The sequence below is a fragment of the Diplotaxodon limnothrissa genome, linkage group LG11, assembly GCF_057381915.1.
Source record: "Diplotaxodon limnothrissa isolate DT_005_m linkage group LG11, D_limnothrissa_male_GT1.1, whole genome shotgun sequence".
In the NCBI taxonomy this organism is placed as follows: Eukaryota; Metazoa; Chordata; class Actinopteri; order Cichliformes; family Cichlidae; genus Diplotaxodon; species Diplotaxodon limnothrissa.
The window spans coordinates 34,654,054-34,668,455 of record NC_140606.1 but is presented as its reverse complement, the minus strand read 5'-3'; the positions used below and the strand labels follow the sequence as shown (position 1 = coordinate 34,668,455).

At 39.5% G+C, this 14,402-nt stretch overlaps 1 protein-coding gene across 2 annotated transcripts in view; it reads right to left on the bottom strand.

Moving 5' to 3' along the window:
• The window catches only part of thsd7ab (thrombospondin, type I, domain containing 7Ab), a 230,880-nt gene that overhangs the window by 140,297 nt on the left and 76,181 nt on the right, over positions 1–14,402 (bottom strand). The window lies entirely within an intron of this gene.

Sequence of the window (14,402 nt, the reverse complement as noted above, 5' to 3'; positions counted from 1 at the left end):
AAAAAGTTTAATTTGAGCCTGAGAGCGTTAATGACAGCACAGACTGAACAGACAGTACATAACAGGACTAGAGGAGGGGAGAGGTTGCTGTATATGTGGTTTAATAATTAAATATACTGCTGGTACTGACTCAGGAATACCGACATGTAACCTCAAATAAAAAGATGTTCTATATTTTTCTTATTGTCTGAAAGTTCAATTACAATGTCAAAATCATGACATGATCTTGTTAAATGATTTGTTGCAGCCTGTTTAGATTAGCCTCCTACCATTCATCAGACCCCTCTTTAAAGTTAACATAACACGCTTGGCTGCTCAAAGGTATCTTTTACAAAGAAAAGCCATTATGACAAAATATGTAAAAGTCTTTATTTGGCAGCTACAGTTACTTCTAGTTTTCTAAAAATAAGCATTTTTTCTTAAGCATGTGGCTACAATACAACCGGACCTTATCGCTAAGTGGTTTGCTGGCATGTGGTGAATAACACTGGCCTACAGTCAAACTGCTTTTGATATAAATGTAGTCAGACATTACTAATTTAGTGTTACAGCAACTGAAAATTATGCTTAAAATTTTCAGTCATTATCTGCTATTCTCTTAGTTTAAAGATCAAAAGTTATCAATCAAAACCAAAAAATGACTTAAATACATTTTGACTGTTGAATGTTGGAGAAAAAAAGGCCCAAATGGGGATATGTGTTGATTTTCAGGTGACCATTCGTCCTATAATATGCATCCAATTTTCCATTTTATATCACAATGTACTGTTCTCTTGTGATTGTTAGTGATGAAACCAACATTTTTTGGATTCTAGATCCAATCTAATCCAAAATGCTGCAGCAAGAATACTGACAGGGACTAGAAAGAGAGAGCAGATATCTCCTGTTTTGGCTTCCCTTCATTGGCTTCCTGTTAAATCCAGAATTGAATTCAAAATCCTGCTCCTCACATACAAGGTCTTAAATAATCAGGCCCCATCTTAACTTAATGACCTTGTAGTACCATATCACCCTATTAGAGCACTTCGCTCTCGCTCTGCAGGCCTACTTGTTGTTTCTAGAGTATTTAAAAGTAGAATGGGAGGGAGAGCCTTCAGTTTTCAGGCCCCTCTTCTGTGGAACCAGCTTCCAGTTTGGATTCAGGAGACAGACACTATCTCTACTTTCAAGATTAGGCTTAAAGCTTTCCTTTTTGCTAAAGCATATAGTTAGGGCTGGACCAGGTGACCCTGAATCCTCCCTTAGTTATGCTGCAATAGACATAGGCTGCCGGGGGATTCCCATGATGCATTGAGTTTTTCCTTTCCAGTCACCTTTCTCACTCACTATGTATTAATAGACCTCTCTGCATTGAATCATATCTGTTATTAATCTCTGTCTCTCTTCCACAGCATGTCTTTTATCCTGTCTTCCTTCTCTCACCCCAACCGGTCGCAGCAGATGGCCGCCCCTCCCTGAGCCTGGTTCTGCCGGAGGTTTCTTCCTGTTAAAAGGGAGTTTTTCCTTCCCACTGTTGCCAAAGTGCTTGCTCATAGGGGGTCATATGATTGTTGGGTTTTTCTCTGTATCTATGAAGCGCCTTGAGGCGACTTATGTTGTGATTTGGCGCTATATAAATAAAATTGAATTGAATTGAATTGAATAGATAATTGATGAAACTGACATTTTGCAATGCCACAACATCCCACCTAGGCTCAACACCCTGACCTGGCTTGGACAGCTCTAATTAAATTCGGAGCAGCTGTTATTTATTTTAACTGATATAAAATAATGCTTTATTTTCTAATGTGATGTTTCATATTAAGTCTGTTCTATACCGACTGTTTCCCAATTTTTAAGATGTTGCGATTTAAAAAACTTGTTGGTAACCATAAATAGACACAAGTTTGACAATTTAGTCAAATTGAAATTGAAACACCTTGGTATTTTAATTGTCATATCTGGATTCAGCACATTTTAATCTACATGCTTAGAGGTTAAATTGATACTGCTGATTCCTTTGCAGAGCATCTGTTAGTGTAATGCTTCAAATCCACAAGGAGCAGAAGTATCCGTCAGCATACCGAAGGTCTAGTAATGTGCTGCTTAAAACAGTCTCCAACAAAAGCACTATTTATTTCTGTTTCAAAGGTGTTGCTAAAACCTTTGAGCATTTTAAGTTTTAGCAATCAGCCCCTTTCTACTTATGGATAGTTTAATCGCATCCTTTGTCTGATCCTAAGTACTTTTGACCTTAATGGAAAACATCGTGATGAGATGGAAAGGTAAAGGACAACTGAAGGACAATTTATAGGGACTTAGGTAAAGTAGTGAAATGACGTGCTCAGAGAATCCGGCTGCACTTATAGTAAGTGGATTAATGATATGGTTGATGACACACCATTTTATTGTAGTAAGACTTTACCTAAGATCTTTGTTTGTCTTGTATAACAATAGAGACCTTAAAGGGGCTTCATAAAATGGATTTCCTGGACTCTACTAAATTAAACTGTTTAGGAACAGCATGTGCGGGTGGGTATCTCTGTCTGAGATGATCATATTAGGAATATGCCCTCTGAATATGCCTGAAACGGAGTATTTAAAGCAGTTTGAAGGCTGAGCTTTTGTCTCATGGCCTAAACTCATTATTTCAACCTTTGCCATGTTTAAATTAAATACAAGCATGCACTATTGTAATACAGGGTGGGCCATTTATATGGATACACCGTAATAACATGGGAATGGTTGGTGATATTAAAGTCCTGTTTGTGGCACATTAGTATATGTGAGGGGGCAAACTCCTCAAGATGGGTGGTGACCATGGTGGCCATTTAGAAGTCGGCCATCTTGGATACAACTTTTGTTTTTTCAATAGGAAGAGGGCCATGTGACACATCAAACTTATTGGTAATGTCACAAGAAAAACAATGGTGTGCTTGGTTTCAACGTAACTTTATTTTTTCATGAGTTATTTACAAGTTTCTCTTAGTTCACAGCCATTGACATGTCAAAGAGATTAACATGAGAGGAGTGGATCGAAATTGTGTTGATGTCTGGTGAACGCAGTAACCGGGTCATTGCAGCAGATTTCAATGCAAGACACCCTACGAGACCACCCATCTCCCATGCTACAGTTAGCAAACTGCTTGCTAAGTTTCGTGAAACTGGTTCAGTGTCGATTTGCCAAAATGTGGACGCAAGAAAACTGTCACTAATGAAGAAACATCAGTGGCTGTCCTAGCTTCACTCAGCAAGAGCCCACAGCATAGCACTCGCCGCATGTCACTGGAGAGTGGCATTAGTCGAACATCCCTTCGGCAGATATTAGCTAAATGGCACCCTTACAAACTCCAGCTACTGCAGCATCTCAACAAGGATGACCCAGATCGGCGCACAGAATTTGCAGAATGAGCAAAACAAAAATTGGAACAGGACCCTCAGTTCACGCAGAAGATTTTGGGGCGACTGTGGCTCAGGGGGTTGGGAATCGCATCTGTAACCGGAAGGTCGCCGCTTCGATCCCTGGGCTCTCTGTCCTGGTCGTTGTGTCCTTGGGCAAGACACTTTACCCTACCGCCTACTGGTGTTAGCCAGAGGGGCCGATGGCGCGATATGGCAGCCTCGCCTCTGTCAGTCTGCCCCAGGGCAGCTGTGGCTACAACTGTAGCTTGCCTCCACCAGTGTGTGAATGTGAGAGTGAATGAATAGTGGAATTGTAAAGCGCTTTGGGTGCCTTGAAAAGTGCTATATAAATCCAATCCATTATTATTTGTTCAGTGATGAGGCAAACTTTTATGTGAATGGTGAAGTTAACAAAGAAAACCACCGCTATTGGTCTGACACTAACCCACATTGGATGGATCCCTCCAAGACTGTTGGAACATCAAAAGTGATGGTTTGGTGTGGTATATGGGGTACAACGATAGTGGGTCCATTCTTCATCAATGGAAACCTCAAGGCCACTGGATATTTGAAATTGCTACATGATGATGTGTTTCCCTCTTTATGCACTGAAGCTGGCACGTTCCCTGAGTTTTTCCAGCAAGATGGTGCACCACCACATTATGGGTGCCAGGTCCAAGCATTCCTAGATGAACAGTTTCCTGGAAAGTGGATTGGTCATCGTTGGCCAGTTGAATGGCCCCCAAGGTCTCCCGATCTGACCCCCTTAGACTTTTATCTTTAGGGTCATATGAAGGCAATTATCTATGGTGTGAAGATACGAGATGTGCAGCACCTGAAACTACGGATACTGGATGCCTGTGCTGGCATTTCTCTGCAGTGTTGCTATCAGTGTGTGAAGAGTGGGAGGAGAGGGTTGCATTGACAATCCAACACAATGGGCAGCACATTGAACACATTTTATAAGTGGTCAGAAACTTGTAAATAACTCATAAAAGAATAAAGTTACGTTGAAACCAAGCACACCATTGTTTTTCTTGTGACAATACCAATAAGTTTGATGTGTCACATGGCCCTCTTCCTATTGAAAAAATAAAAGTTCTATCCAAGATGGCCGACTTCTAAATGGCCACCATGGTCCCCACCCATCTTGAGGAGTTTGCCCCCTCACATATACTAATGTGCCACAAACAGGACTTTAATATCACCAACCACTCCCATTTTATTACGGTGTATCCATATAAATGGCCCACCCTGTAGTATAAATATGACAGAAAATAAGGGAAAGTATACATTTAACTACAACTTGAAAAAAAACTGAATAAAGAACACAGGGTCTAATTTATGTTTCACCACAAAAAAAGCTGACATTACTAAAACCGTCTTAACCCTGTCAGCCCAACTCAGCCGGCACACCAAGGAGGCTGCAGAACACTCATCAACACAGGGTGGCTGCACTCTGACTGTGTTATCCAAAGGCTATTGATACTACAAAGGAAAAGAAATCACACTAATTGGGAAACTTCAGTTCAATCCCACATTAACCTCTCAGCTAATTGATTACTATCCGGAGCTGAGCCCGGAGCTGGACTCTTTGCAGGAGACGGGCGGTAAAGGTAAGGGCACCTCTTGCTGACCCAGATCCAGATAAAAATCCTGGCAAGCAATCAGGAGCACAGTTCCAAAAATGGAAGCCTATCATGAAGCTGCCTTGTAGTCTGGTCTTCAGTGTCAGCAGCCAATGTGCCAGACAGGAGTCATCGTGATGAAGCATACACAGGAGCCTCTAAGCATATTTGAAATGGCTGGTTTACCTCACATTGTATCAACACGCCATTTGATCAAGTGATCTCTGCCTACTGGGAATCTACAGACTCAGCTCACAACTCATTTGTAGAACTTGTGGATTTGAGAAGAAGAAGTGAAATATATTTAGGATGCCCAGTGATGAATTCTCAGTTCAATTTAATTCAATTTATATAGCACCAAATTACAACTGTTGCATCAAGGTGCTTTACACGGTAATACATGATAAAGACCATACAATATACAGGAAAAAAAAATGGACAAGCATTTGGTGACAGTGGGAAGGAAAAACTCCCCTTTAACAGGAAGAAAGCTTCGGCAGAATCAGGCCCAGGGAGTAGCAGCCAACTGGTGTGACTGGTTGGGGTTGATGGGAGGAGAGCGAGAAAACAATAATAACTAATGATGAAATGCAGAGTGGTGCATAAACACAAAAGAAGCAGTGCATTATGGGAATCCCCCAGCACCCCAGGCCTATTTGAGTGGTTGAATTTTGACGTGATGTACATTTTTAATCGAATCCAATAATTGAAAAATGTGTACTAGAGGTTTTTGTCTTCACAATACAAACTGACAAAGACAGAGAATATTATCTTGAGAGCTGATATTCAGTTCCAAGCAGAAGAAATAAAATGTATCCAAAACCAAAAATGCAGCAGAATCAGACACATCCCACTCATATCTAATCTATCCCAGACAGAAGTTATCTCCTCTAAGACTGCTCTCTGGCACTGCCCTTCAGCACTCCTCGGGTTTTTCAGATGACCTGCAAGATTAATGTATGAGGGGAAGTGCGGTAAGAGCATAATACAGTATAACACAGGAAAATTAATTTAAGCATCATAGGAATGCTCTATGAGGTAAATGTGCTGATGCTGCGAGCCCATTAAAAAAGGACCCAAAGGCAGACTAAACAGGAAAAGTGGAAGCTAACAAAAATAAAGGACGAGTTCAAGCTAATAAATACTTACAGGAATCCCAGAAACACGAATTTTTGCACTGAGGTTAAAAAGTCCAAAACAAACACACAGTAGGGGTGTGAATACCTTTAATAAATCTGAAGATGAACTTGAGGTGGACACAGCCAGGAAAGACAGACTTACAAATATTGGAAGGGAACAAATGGACACAGGGTACGCAAAAAGACAAAGATGGGAAGTAAAACAACCAATAGTGGTAGCACATCTGTCAATCTCCCACTTCACTTTTTCTATACTGATAAACAGGATGCTGAGATACTTAAACTCAACTTGGGGCAGCAACTTGTCCCTTTTCTAGTTGTGAACCATGGCCTCAGATTTGGAGGTGCTGATTCTCATTCCCACCACTTCACACTCGGCTGTGAACATTTTAGTGCAAGCTGGAGGCCACCAACCGAATCACCTTCCAAAACGAACCAATACTGATGATTCAATGCGTGGGAAGGCAAATCAGAGTCTGCTCTATTGTGGTATTGTCTTTATGGTATGCCTGTTTATGTGTTATTACATTTAAGCCCATTCTCATTCCTGGGACATCACTTAATGTTGTTTTATCAGAGCTGCTGGAATGGATCTTTTATGGAAAAGGTGTCCTTTGTAAGCAGATTTTGATGCCTATGGTTATTGCATTGTCACATGCTACTCATCATTTTTCAGTGTGCAGTTATTGTTGTGAAGGGGGTATTTTACCTCAAACCACAATCGTTCCATAAGCCTAACCAAGAAGTTTTTATTTTTTAAGACTGAGCAGAAGAACAAAAAACAAAAAGAAACATACAAAACACAAAATGCAAACCAGAGTTTAACACACCTGTGATTTAATCCACTGCAACCCTGCTATAACCATTTATTACAGGCACTGTAGGACTCTAAACAGTGACAATTAATATTGTAACAGCTGGTGTGTAAAGCTACACCTGGTAAGTAATAAGACGACACAGGTGTTATCTAACTGACTGCATTATAGCACGTCATAGGTTGAATTACTCTCGTTTCCGCTTCTGCTTCTTTTTTCATAATTCATGACTGAATTGACCATAGAAATTAAATTACTTCTTTTCAGAGCAACGCAGAAGCCAAGAGCACATTAATATGCAGAGAAATCAGGTACTTTGAAGATGAAAAAAAAAATCTGAAAGTCACCAAAAAGAAGGGAAATGATCTAAAGGCACTTTTACCTAGCTTCAATCATAATGAAATTATCTATTCCCTGTAATACTCAGGGCCCCAGCAGGTCCCCCGGGAGTCCTCGGGCCTCATAATGGGATCTTTCCTCCGAGCACTATATGTGAAGTGTAATATCCTCACTGTTGGGGTGAGAGTCTGATCTCTGACTGGGCCTCGAGTGTCTATTTAATGAACAGCTTCTTTGTCCCTGCAGGGTTAGCTTCACTAATGAATGGGTCACTGTAACACTCGCTCTCTTTCTCGCTGCTTGTGTTTGTTTGTTATTTCTCAAATCCACAACTGGGTCCGGCACTCAAAGACAGGACCTTTCTCTCGGCCAGGGTCGAGGTTCATCTCAGGATCATCGCCGCTGACTGGCTGCCGCTTCACTGCGATGTTACAGCCAGTGGATGTGTCTTGACTTCAGAGCTGTCAGTTCTGCTGTCATGTCCAACTATATAAAAAAGGTCAAATAAAATACGAGTTGCTTTGCCACAATCAGCAAAAATTTGGTGTTCTTGAGACATTCAGGGTCAGTGCAGTGTTATATATGTGGAAATTTAGCCACAGCTGAACAATGTCAGACTCCTACAGCAGCAGGAAAGTGTCAGTATGTTGTAGAGTAATAAGAAACAACAGTCTGAAGAGTAAAAGTGAGGTTATGTATCTAAGGGCTGGCTCTCCCACACAATTTCAGTGAAAGAGAATGAATTCAGTCAAATTGTCAGATTAAATCAAATCTCAGAAATATGATTTCACACAGGTCTGATTTTATGGATGACTATATTTATTATATGGCAGGTCATAAATAACCCTTCTTTTAGCATTTTCATAATATTCTAAGGTTTGTTAAAGCGTGGAAGCAAAGTGCTTTTTTCACGATGAAGAGATGGTGTTTTAAGTTTCATCCTCGGAAATTGATTCATCAGTTCCACAGCAGTACTGCGAGATGTCAGTTTGATTATGTAAGCTCAATTTTTTATTCAAAGCTCCAACGCTGTACATGAAACTACTGTTGTTTGAGTAGCTGAAAAGCTCCTTTCTAAGAGTTCAGCTCTCCATGTAGCATCACAGTTTAGACAGAATTAACCGTATGAACTACAATGGGATAATTGCATGTTTGCATAGCCTTTGGAAGAACTAAGCATTACCACATTGGACTTGCCATGTTGAGTCACATTAGGCTCTGTCATGATCCTGGGTCTTTTGACCCAGCGTTTTAAGTTTGAGTTTATTTTGTTCATTAGGTTATCTAAGTTCATTTGGTTATTAGACTCCTTGTGTTTTCTTCCCCTGTATTTAAGTTTCCCCTCAACCTTCGTGTTTCATGCTGCGTGTCATTTGTTATCAAGTTTGTATTATTATGCCTAAGTGTTTCTAGTTATTATTTTCCCCTCGTGTTTCCAACCATGTTAAATCTCCCCTGCTCTTTATGCGTTTCATGTCTGTGTCTTACGTTGTCAAGTTCGGGTTGTCATGTCTATGTCTCATTATGTTTCCTGTTTTATTGTGAAGAGGTCTGGTGTTCTGTGTTCATCATGTTCAGTTTTACTCTCCCACTGTGACGTCATTATGTTCATGTGTGCCAGCTGTTTCCTCATGTGTCTCCACTTCCCCTAATCACCTCCTGTGTATTTAAGTCCTCTGTTTTCAGTGTGTGATTGTCAGGTCGTCTGTTGTTCACGCCATGTTCTCCATGCCATGTTTCTAGGTTTCATGTCCAGGTTTTTCCATGTTGTTTGTTTAGTTCTCCCAGTTTAGGTTAATGTTAGTTTTATTTCTGTTTGCCTTGCCCTTTATTTGTACCTTTTCTGCCAGCCTCATTAAACTGCTCGCTTTTTGTTGATACTCAAGTTTTGATCCAAGTTCCTTGGTGTCTGCATTTTGGGTCCACTCTTCACTATACATACAGTCTGCTCTCGCCAGACTGTGACAGGCTCTGCACTGCATTTGTTTGCCGAGAGCTACAGAACAAATCTGCACAAGGCAAAGGCCAACTGTGCATTGTTATTGTGTTTAAAGAGCACAGCCAGCTATAAATACTGCCATTTCTTGTTGGGCATGGTCACAAAGTCATTATTTAGCACCAGATGGATACCAGCCCTTTAGGTCCAAATGGGCAACAATGTGCCTGAAAGGTTATTGTGGAAAAGAGCAAAAGTTAAAGGAGAAAAGAAGAGAACCAAAGGCTAGCCCTCAACATCTGAAGGAATACTTTGAGCAGCTTAGCATTCATGGATGATTGTTAACCGTAGCCTGCCTTCAGTGTGATTGGTGCCCAGGGCTGTGCAGCGTTAAGCCACATTGACTAAAGCTCTCTGCTCACACTTGATCTAAATTTCATTAACTGTAATACCATGATTGTGCTCGCACGGCTTGAAGGAGCTCCTCTGACTCTTTTATTCATTGCGTCCAACAGACGCAGACGTTTCAACAAGTCACACAATATGAAATAAGTCCTTTCAATTTTTATCTGGGCTCCTTTCTGCATGCAGTATCTGCATACTCCATATTACAGCTTAATAAGAGCAACAGGGTGCTACAGTCATTTAATGTGTATATTAATTTTCACTGGTGTTTTGAATTGAAGCTTAAGAATCATGCTAATTTATTTTTATCCTAACACTCAGCCATTATATTTATCTTAATTTTACTTCATATTCACCATCATCAGTTCTGTCAAACAGACATAGATAAATTAGATAAATGGCTTGATGGTCATCCAAGGTACTGATATTCCAACATTTTCTGTCAAATGGCAAAAACTTCAGTGCATTACTGCATTTGTGTAGAACAGCTATTATGTCATGCTACTATGATATGTCGGCAGTTTCTTTAGGACTGCATAGTCAGACTGAGGCACTTTTGACAGCCAATGTGTGGAATCTGGACCTACAATGACTCCTCCTTTTTTATTACTTTATTACTTGTGCAAAAGTGTCACCACTCCACTAGCATTTAACTTGATTCCAACGTTTTAAATAATGTCCACATGTATATAGTGCTGCAGAAACTGTGTACTGTGTATTGCTGCTCTTCTTTAGGTGGTGAGCCCTTTTCATTAAATGATATATGGTCTTATATCACACTTTTATTCTTCTTCTTTTCTACCTGAGCACTCAAAGCCCTTTATAGAACATGCCTCATTCACCAAATCATACTCATTCATACAAGCACATTTTCCACACCTAGGTGCTTTCTGTCTAACGTTCACACACATTCACACCTTGGAGAGCAACTTGGGGTTCGGTATCTTGCCCAGTAATAATTTGGCATTCAGACTGAAGGAGCAATGGATGAAACCAACAACGTTCCAGTTAATAGATGACTTGCTCTATCTCCTGAGCAACAGCCACCCACTACAGCAGTTAGTTGTGGTGTGCGCCACACAAGAGGAGATTATCCACCTGTCTGTTTATCGCGAGCAGTACCTACATAGAAAATGGACAGTATAGGAAAGAACTTCTTTATCTCAACAAAAGCAAAATGATTTTGTTGCTTAGTTCGGAAATACTGTAGATGGGAAGGCTTTGTGCCTGGGAGGCACTGACCAACCAACCAACCAACCAACCCCCCCCCCAAAAGAAAGTAAAAATAAAAAATAAATTAAAAAAAAATTGCTGACCCCCCTCGGCAAGACTTTCTCATGTTGGTAATAATTTCAGCAAGAGGGAGGAAGACACCCTTCAGTTGAAACATTAACTTGTTATTTAAGACAGATTATTATTGATTTTAAAAACTTATTTGATCTTTATATGCATCTCCTTTAAGTATCAATTGCATCAGCAGAAAAATAACGAGGCATATAATTATTTTCTTTCTCTTTTTTTTCCATATTTTTTTTTTAAGTAACCTATATTTAAAAACAGAATAATAAAACTAGAAATTCTGTTTTTGGTGTGCCACCCTGATATTTTTTAGTGGCCCCCGGATTGCCACCCATATTAAAAACTTCTGGAGACGCCCCTGATTTCAGGCAGTTCACTTTAATAATTGTTTATGCTGTAAATTCTATCATCTGGATATTGCACAGATGAATGCAATTTGTTTTTTAGGGCACAGGATGTGTCCATATATGAGTGAGTACAAAGCTAGGGCTCAATAAATAAACATTTACAGCCTTTTGTGTAATTCAGTAATAATTCATGGTTTTTACTCGGTCCAGTTAAATGCTTCATGATAACAATCGTTAATTATCAGTTGTTTAGTTCTTATTATCACTGCATCTTATAGGTGAAAAGGGCTTTTGTTCACTCAAAGATGTGGTAAGCATAAGTTACTGTTTATCTATAAGTCTCTCATTGCCAGGCTGCCATTTTACATCACTGCTACCTGGAGTGGTGCTCGGGGCCATAACTAACTCCTGGCTGCCTGCACGTCTTGCAGGTTTAGAAGAACTGCTTTGAGTTTTTATGCTCCAACCACCTGGAATTGTTGCACCCCACAATGCACATTAAAAATAAACTCTCTGGCAATGTTTGATCAGTTTAAATTTATGATCACAAGCCATTTAGCTTTTGTCTGCACTTCTTTTTAAGCGATTTACCTCTAAATCCCACATCCTATATATTCTTTTCTTTTACTGAGTTCTTTGCTTAACACACATCTTTGTTGTTGTGCCTTTACATGACAGCAATGTAAATGTAGCCTGGTTCTCAATATTTTTTCATTAAAAAAAAATTAATGATCTTTATGTTGTTTTTAATTTATAGTAAAATATGTAGGACGAGAACAACAGCCAAATAATTTCCAGATTCACTCAAATACAAGTTTCAGCAGGCAAATCAAGTATCTTTTTAATTGCAACATTTACATTCATGCCAGCAAAGAGCATAATCATGTTTCTAAACATCTGGAGTTTAGCCGCAGCAAAAAAAAAAAGACATGACAAACAGCATAAGCAGCCAAAACTGAGAACTGGATGACTATGTTCTGTTGTTTACAGAGAGTTTGTGTTTTCCTGTTAGCTCATAAACACCCTCAGAGGATGGAAGAGTGACAAGATAAATTAGAGAGAACACGCTCCAATCCTAAAAACACCCACATGCTTGGTGGTGACGATAACGCTACTGGCAACAACAAAGAAATTCTCCGAATTCTTTGAGTCAAAGGGTCAGGGCCGGGCACAGAGCCAGAGTGAAACACCTGCAGCTTGTAACACTGTACCACCGTTTGTCACCACAACAACAGCGACAAGAAAGTGTCTGACTTCAAATGAGCCTTTCTTGCTTCATGATTTAGACTGTCAGTGTGTTACACAAACAGTTTCCCACAGCTCTAAGGCAATGGTCTGTGTATGAATCTGTCAGAGAAAATGTCAACACTGTCAGAAGCCAAACTAAAATTAACTCCATGACTTGCCATTATTACACACTTTCTTATTCAGGAACCAACATCAACAAAATACTTGCATTTTCAAGACAAGTAGGGTGAGATAAAAAGAATTACTTTTGCTTTGATGGCAATACGGCCGATGTAAGGAAAATCAAGTGAAAAAAAAAAAGCATGCGCAACATAATTTTGTTCTAATTAAATCTTTACACAAGGCAATCTCAAAACATTAAAAGCATGCTAATTAAAAACTGATTGAAAAAATGCAATGACTGACTAAGCTTTTTAAATTTAATTTGCTTTTATGAGTTGATTAATCACTTCCAAAGCAAAAATACCAAAAACAAACTGGCGCTAGCTTTTCAGACTTGCTTTTTCCTGGGTTATATTAAAGTAATGTGTACTGTTTGGGGGTTTTGAACCATTTCGCAGGGTTCTCTGACTTTCTGCGACTAGGCACCACTTACCAGGAGAAAATGAGAGACCCTCATACACCTAATTTTCTCAGTACTGAATAATCACATGCTTTCCACCATTTGTTCCTTGTATGACACTGGAGTTAATTGTTAATTGTAATTTTGAAAATTTTCAGCTGAGGTACAGTGGCTAGCACTGCTGTCCCTCAGAGATGGCCCTGGATTCGCTCCTGCTGGCTTCTTCCTGGTATTCCTCCAGGTACTCTGGTTTACTCCCACAGTTCAAAAGACATGTTTGTTAGATTAATTGGTGATTCTTTAATTTGCTGTAAGTGTGAATGTGGGCTCGAGTGGTTATATGTCCCTTTGTATTAGGTTTAGTTACACCTGAATTAAATAAATGGTCAAGAAAATGAATGAATACTTCAGACAGATCAGTTTTAGTGTTTCACAATCATACTAGAGATAAAGTCCGTTGGAGCAAAAGACACATGTGTGCTTGTTTTGTGACACAAATGCCTCACTCGAAGATGCTAAAAAGAATAAATCATTGCATGAAGACTAGGTGCCTTGACTTTTCTTTTTCTCCATGTAATGCCTTTATCAAGATTTCATGGAGTTTATTTTTGAGATTTCTATTTTCCTCACTTCCCTATTTATCTCTGCATCTTTTCAATACTGAGGCACTTTTAGACTCACTCAGTGTCTGGTGAAGCACATTTTAATGTTGTGGCACAATATTATGATCTTACCCACTGGCCATGGGTCGTGGATCACTGTGACACTTATTGTTCAATAAGCTTAGTCGTAACATATAAAGAAATTATTTTAAGTTAAGTGAAGCGGAGTGTTAATAAAAACCAAAACTCTCCAGTGCAGCACAATGGCTGCACTGGAGAGTTTTGGTTTTTATTATTTTTCTTTACTCTTTTTTTTTTTTTTCATTTTTAAAATTTGATCACTAAACAGCATCCGGCAACATGATGCTGGCCTTTTGGAGGATACCACACAAATGTTTCTCCACAGTGTTATTAAAATTCGGCATTCCCTTTTACAATTCTTTTTTTGTAGATGGTTTGCTGATATTCTACAGACTGAAAATCTAATTACCATTGGTCCTTCAGTGGTGTTAGTTTCAGTCATTATGTACTGTTTATAAGGTTGGGGAAACCTGCAGTCAGCTGAGACTGAAGAAGTCACTTGGATGAGTGACGAAACGTTTCTCCCACTGAAAACGTTACGTCCGAATGAACAGAATCAACTTTTGGAGATTTACTTACCTGGATGACTGAGCATGCATCAAGACTTTCCTAGTCTCACT